Source organism: Acomys minous (assembly GCF_964271855.1).
Source record: "Acomys minous genome assembly, chromosome: 2".
NCBI lineage: Eukaryota > Metazoa > Chordata > Mammalia > Rodentia > Muridae > Acomys > Acomys minous.
Window position 1 is genome coordinate 123,158,542 of NC_140484.1, and position 6,000 is coordinate 123,164,541.

General features: G+C 44.2%; 1 protein-coding gene across 2 annotated transcripts in view; it reads right to left on the reverse strand.

The window, feature by feature from the left end:
• Positions 1 to 5,481, reverse strand: part of CCDC83 (coiled-coil domain containing 83) — a 42,867-nt gene extending 37,386 nt beyond the window's left edge. The window contains exon 1 of one of the 2 annotated variants that reach the window (XM_084759844.1): positions 5,148 to 5,481. The gene's annotated coding sequence lies outside the window, so the exon portion shown is untranslated. The remainder of the gene's footprint in view (positions 1 to 5,147) is intronic. The other variant, XM_084759843.1, reaches the window with a different exon arrangement.
• Between the last annotated feature and the right edge of the window lie 519 nt (positions 5,482 to 6,000).

A 6,000-nucleotide genomic window follows, 5' to 3' on the forward strand; every position in this document is an offset into this window, starting at 1 on the left:
TAGACTTCAGTCCATAGGGCTCACTATGGTCCGGCTTCACCAATGATGTGCATAACCCAGTTTTCAGTCTATGTGGACTATAAGGGTCATCTAGATCCACAGTGGGAAAACTTTCTGAAGTGGAAACATGTTTTTCTTTACAGACTTGCTGCTAATGCACCGAGAAAGCCAGAGATGCTTTCTTTGTGTCTCAGAGTTTTCCAGACAAGTACACACCCATCTAAAAAGATTGGTGTCTAACATGGTGTCCTGTTTTGTTTTTTTTTCTTTTTGTTTTTGTTTTTTTGTTTTTCTTGTGAGACAAGTTCTCACTCTGTAACCCTGCCCGGTCTGGAACCCGTGGTAATTCTCCTGCCTCAGTCTCTTGGGTGCTGAGTTACAAGCAGGAACAACCTATCAAAATGGTCTTCTTAAACATGAGAGTTATTTACAATTCAGTAGGCTCCACCCCAAAATGTATCATTATACCCACATAGTTTATAAAAATTATTAACTAAGATAAAAATTATTAACTAAGATAAAAAATCGGTTCATCTTGTTTCTGATGCCATACTGAGTTTTTATATTATGTTTTACTTAACAAGAACTTTCATCTTTACAAAAAAGCATGCCAATGTTCATTTTAAGACAATAACTTGCTATTAACATATTTTACTCTACTATATTCTATTTAAAAGTGAAAACAAATGTCAAGACTAATCTCTTTCTGAGTCATACGGGAATGATCAAGTGCTGTGGCCCCCTCCAGCATTCCCCATTTGGTGCTGGAGTAAACATGACCTCGGCTAGTTCAATTACCTCAGTTACACGGCTGTTGTGTTTTTAACTCTCTGAACACATAATTGGTTACTTAGCTGCAGCTTACCACAAAGGATTTTAATAAAATATGAGGGAAAATGTCAAGCCATTAAGCATGAATAATGCATGCATAAACAGTACTGTGTGTTGCCATTGTTTTGGAGGCTTTCAAGAAAATTAGCAAGACACCTGGACTGCACATGACAGTACCTCAACAGGTACTTTTGCATTTGAGGATGTCCTGCAGACAGTGGGGACATTCATAAACACAGCTGCCGAGCTTTTGAGGATCTCTACCTCAGCAAAGGGCAAAAGATGATTCACAAAATGCATGCTATCTCCAGGAGGGCTTGCTTCATCCAGTATAATTCCCAACAAATGAGTGTCTAATCTGTCTGCAGTAACTGCAGACATGTATTTAGTGCATGCTTTGTGGGTAGGATGTTTCCTGGTCATTAACTGTACAGCAGAGAAGAAACAAGATGGAAACAGAGAGCCACAGGGAGAGACACTCTACAGCAGACCTTACACAAACCAACAAGCAACCCAGAGAGGAGAGAGGAGGGAGAGAGAGAGAGAGAGAGAGAGAGAGAGAGAGAGAGAGAGAGAGAGAGAGAGAGGGGTTAGTGGAATTATTCAAGTGCTGCTCTCTCTGATGGTATCCAAAATGTGACACCTCTTGTGCATTTGTGTGCCTGTGCTCTTACTTGCCTGGTGGACGATGGATGCTTATGACTTACAAAGTGTGTGAGCAGAGAACAGCCTGGCTCATAAAGACTCCGGGCTTCAGGCTCTCCTGAAACTGGGATTCTCTCTGCCACAATTGTTGTCCCTGACAAAAAGTATTTCAAAACAATATTCTCCCAAGTGCTTCTCAGTGAAAAATGACGTTGATGTAGTAAAAGTGGAAGTACGATTCTCTTCTGAAGGACCGCTGTCCCGCAACGCTTTGGCTTTGTAGAATCACTGATGGACATGGAGCGTGTTCCCATCTACACAGTGTCAGTCTGTGTAGTCAGTGTAGTCAGTACACACTGAGCACCTAGAGAGTGTCTCACACCTCCTTTCATCATCTCATTTCTGCCCCAGCACCTCTCTGGGCATATGAAATGGCTCCTGATGCTGCATGATTAGTTCCCATCAACAGAGATGAAATGACAGAGACTGACCTAATTCTCAGCAATGACAGCAGTTCTGAACGCGAGTCCATCAGGAGAGAAAACTTGTAACCAAAAGATGTTGGTTGAATATGGCAATTGTCCTAATGTTTAATTGGCAAGAAAAATGGCAGATAAGCAGAAGTAACTTTTGTTCTTGCTGCTGCTGTAATTTACCCACATGGTTTCTTCTCCTATTTCCACAGCTAAATCTTACTGGTCCCCTCCTCTGGCTTTTTCCCTTTCAACAGTGAATTCACCAACTAGAATGCCCTTATAGAAAGAATGTTTAATCATGGCACACACCCCTTCAAATCTCCTTCATTAAAAGGGTTGGGGGGCTGTTTTAGAGAAAGTTCTGGCTCGGCTAGCAGTTTGCTCAAAAACAGTGGTAATAACATAGCAACAACGCAATACTTCCAGGAACCTTGCTAAATAAAGAGCAATTTAAAAGGCACAGAAGTCATTATAATGTTGGTTACGAGGCAACACACACATTTAAAAATATTCATAGTATTCACCTTCAGTAAACTATAGTTATTTAATGCTGAAAAGTAATTTCAGTAAGCCTGTGTCTTTGGAAATTCAAAAGTATAGGCTGGCCCATAACCTGGTTACATCCTGGATGTTCAATAAACACTGCATATTTACTTCTTTCACCCAGTGGCCTTACTTCGTTGCTATAAATGTGTATGCTCTAAATTTGTAAAGCAAGATTGTTTTAAGTATTTTATTTTTTTGGAAGTCATTTTGTATGTGTATGCATGTACGGTATGCATTGTATTTGCATGTGTATAGATGTGTGCGTGGGAGCTGGTGCCTGTGTACATGTGTAAAGGCTAGAAGTTGACCGTGGGTGTTTTCCTCCATTGCTCTCTGCTTTATATATTGACCTACAGCTTGCTAATTTAGCTAGCCCGGCCAGCCAGTATGTTCTGGGCTCTGTCTCTGCCTCCCAGGCACTGGGTGTTGGGGATCTAAATGCTGGCCTTTGTGCTTGCATAGCAGAAGCGGACATTTTATCCACTGGGCCATCTCCCCATCCCAGGAAAATTCTTTGGAATTCAAGGGTTCATTTATGCCAGAAATGCTTTTTGACATTTAGAAAGGTGGTTTCTGTCTCACCAGGATGAACTGTTAAACAGAATCAGAAATGTACCCCAGCAGTAAAACAACAGAAACCAAAACTGATCCTTTTAGAAGTTCTAATAACATATAAAGTTATCCAAACATTTTTTATACCTTTTCATATAGTCTATTTGTACATAGTCCCCAGTAGTGTGAAAATGCACAGTTTATCCAGTACCATTAAACCATTTCTTCAGACCCACATGTTAAGAAGCATCTATGTGAATGACATTATCTTTTATCTTTTGGTGGCTGATGCTGTATGTGGTGTTTTCTCTCTTACAGGGAATCTAATTCAGGGCCTTGCCTGTGCTAAGCAAGCTCCTAGCTCCCTTCCCAGCACGCATTTTCCTTGTCAATGAAAATGTTTAGATACTGGCACATTTTTGAGCCACAGTTCCCAAACTCTTCTAGATTCTAAGCTTCAGCAAGGCCTGTCTTCTGATTGAGAACTGCTAATAACAACCCTGGCAACAGTCTGAAAGAACTACACTATTGTAACTTCTCTCAGTCAGCAGGACTACACGTTCCCCAATACTTCCTGTCCCTTGATTTAGATCTTTCTACAGAAAAAGAATATCAAATGGATAGATAATATTTCATAAGCATGAAACATAACCAGGAAGAGAATTTTATGAGATTAATGGAAACACGCACACAGCTTTTACGGTGTTGAACATAAGGAGCACAAGCCGGGGGCGGGGCTTGGGGCTGTGTAAGAGAAGGCCTGCAAGCAAGCAAGCATCAAGTGCTTGGTGAATGTCCAGGCTTATCTTCTTTGCCTTCACAGAAATACATCTCTCCCTTTCCTCCTCTTCCTCTTCCTCTCCTCCTCCTCCTTTTAGGGTATCCTTCTCTATCTCCTCACCACTTTATCTCCTTCTACATCAGAAAAGGATTATGGGGTAAAGAAAAGAACAAGGAAACAATCAAGGTAGTACTTGCCTTATAGTTAACTGTCACCCTGAAACAGCCTAGAGTTACCTGAGAGGGGAGTCTTGTTGAGGGATTTTACAGGTCATGATGGGGATGTTATCTTGTTCATTGATGTAGGAGGGCCCAGCTCACTATGGGCAGTGCCGTTCTCTTTGCAGGTAGTTCTGGGCTATACAAAAAGCTAGCTAAGCGTAACCCTGTGAGGCGGAAGTGGTGACGTTTCTCTATGGCTCTAGGGTTCCCGCCCCCTTGACAATGAACTGCAACCCTTAAGCCGAAATAAACCTTTTGTTGCCCTAAATTGATTTTGGTCACGGTATCTGCTACCACAGAATCAAACTAGAACTGTTATCATAAAAATCCAGAACATTCACTTGATGAAGAAGTCATGTATTCTCTTTTGAAGGCTGTTGTATCACCAGGGAAACTAACATCTATGGATTGCCTACGAGGTAACATGCAAGCTCGCTGAACACAGGGGATAGTTCTACAGTGCTGGGTCAGGCACCGTCATCAAGAAAGACCCCAAGGGTGTTCGAGGTCCGCACTCAGCGGCATTCTTGACCTTGGGAACCAATGGGAAACACTAGAAAGAGGAAGGAGAAGTGGAACCCCTGTTTCTCCACTAAGTTTTTAACGACAGTTTCCGGTCCATCTTTCTCCATCTTTTTGATCTCGCTTCAGAATTATTACGAACACTCCAACGCTTTGAGGAAATTGTGGAGTGATAAGCTGGCACACAAAAGGGAGGCATGGCCACGATCCACTTATTCTGTGAGGTTAAGATTCCAAGGCATCAAGAGGATGCCCGAGGACCAACCCCTATAGATGCTGGAATCCCCGCCCCCGAACCGACATAAGTATAGCAAAACTTAGTATAAATCAGGCAAAGAAGGGATGAACAATAATACTGGAGCAGAACAATTCTCACATGTGACAAACAATATTTAAAAGTACAAGTTGCTTATTTCTGGCACTTTCCCCTTATTATCCCTCCCCCTGCCCCACTTCGCTCCGTCCCGACACACAAGCATCCTCAGGTACCTGAAACTTCCCCTACTACTGTATCAGAGAGCTAAGCAATTATTGAGTTAGCGACTTCGTGAGGGCACCCTGAAGGTTACAAACCTTTAAGTCTAGGCGGGCCAAAACCCGGCAGGTATCCCTGACTCCAGGGTGGTGAAAGAGGAGTGTGCCTAGGAGAATCCCTCTCAACAGTTCCTAACCGTCCAGGCACAACGCTCCGAGCAGAAAACTAGAGGGCGAGACCCCAAGACCATCTGGCGTCACCGCAAACCAACGGGGATGGGGGTGGGGCGGGGCGGGGGGAGGTGTCAGGTGTAGTGAAGGAGGGTTCCTATAAAGACTTCGGGGACAGAAGTCAAAGGTCAGGTAAGGATGTCAATTTTCTCTCGACATCCTCTCTAGTGTTTTCAGTGTCCCCTCCGCCCTCCCCCTACCCCCACCCCCGAGCTCTGGGCTGATGATTCTCTGGTACAAACAGTCCAAAGTACTGTCCCCATCCCCCTCCTGGTCTCTTCCCGCCGCCCTTGGGTCTTCGGTTTCCATAGCGACCAGCATCCTCACCCACTCTCCCAAACGGGTTACGCACAAGTGGTAGTTCACGCGCGCCCCCTGGCGGGAATACGAGGAAGAGCGCAGGCGAGGTGCTGCCGGTCTAGCCCGGTCTCCTCCGCCGGGAAGACAGTTCCCTGCGTTATTTCCTCGAAGGTGGTGTAAGCCACCAGGACTCCCGCTCTGTGCCCATGCCTCGCCCAGGTCATTGCAAGATGTAAAGTGACGCCTCCGTGTGATTTACAAACAGCTTCTAGGGTATGGGAAGGGACAGTGCTCCAGTGACGGAAGTTCTGTGGGCTCTTCCCTGTGCTTTGTGGTCTGCTTCTGCAAAACTGGGTTTAACTCTAGGTAGAATGGCACCCACCTGGAGCAAATGCTCACAGGGTAACTTGAGGTACTGAAG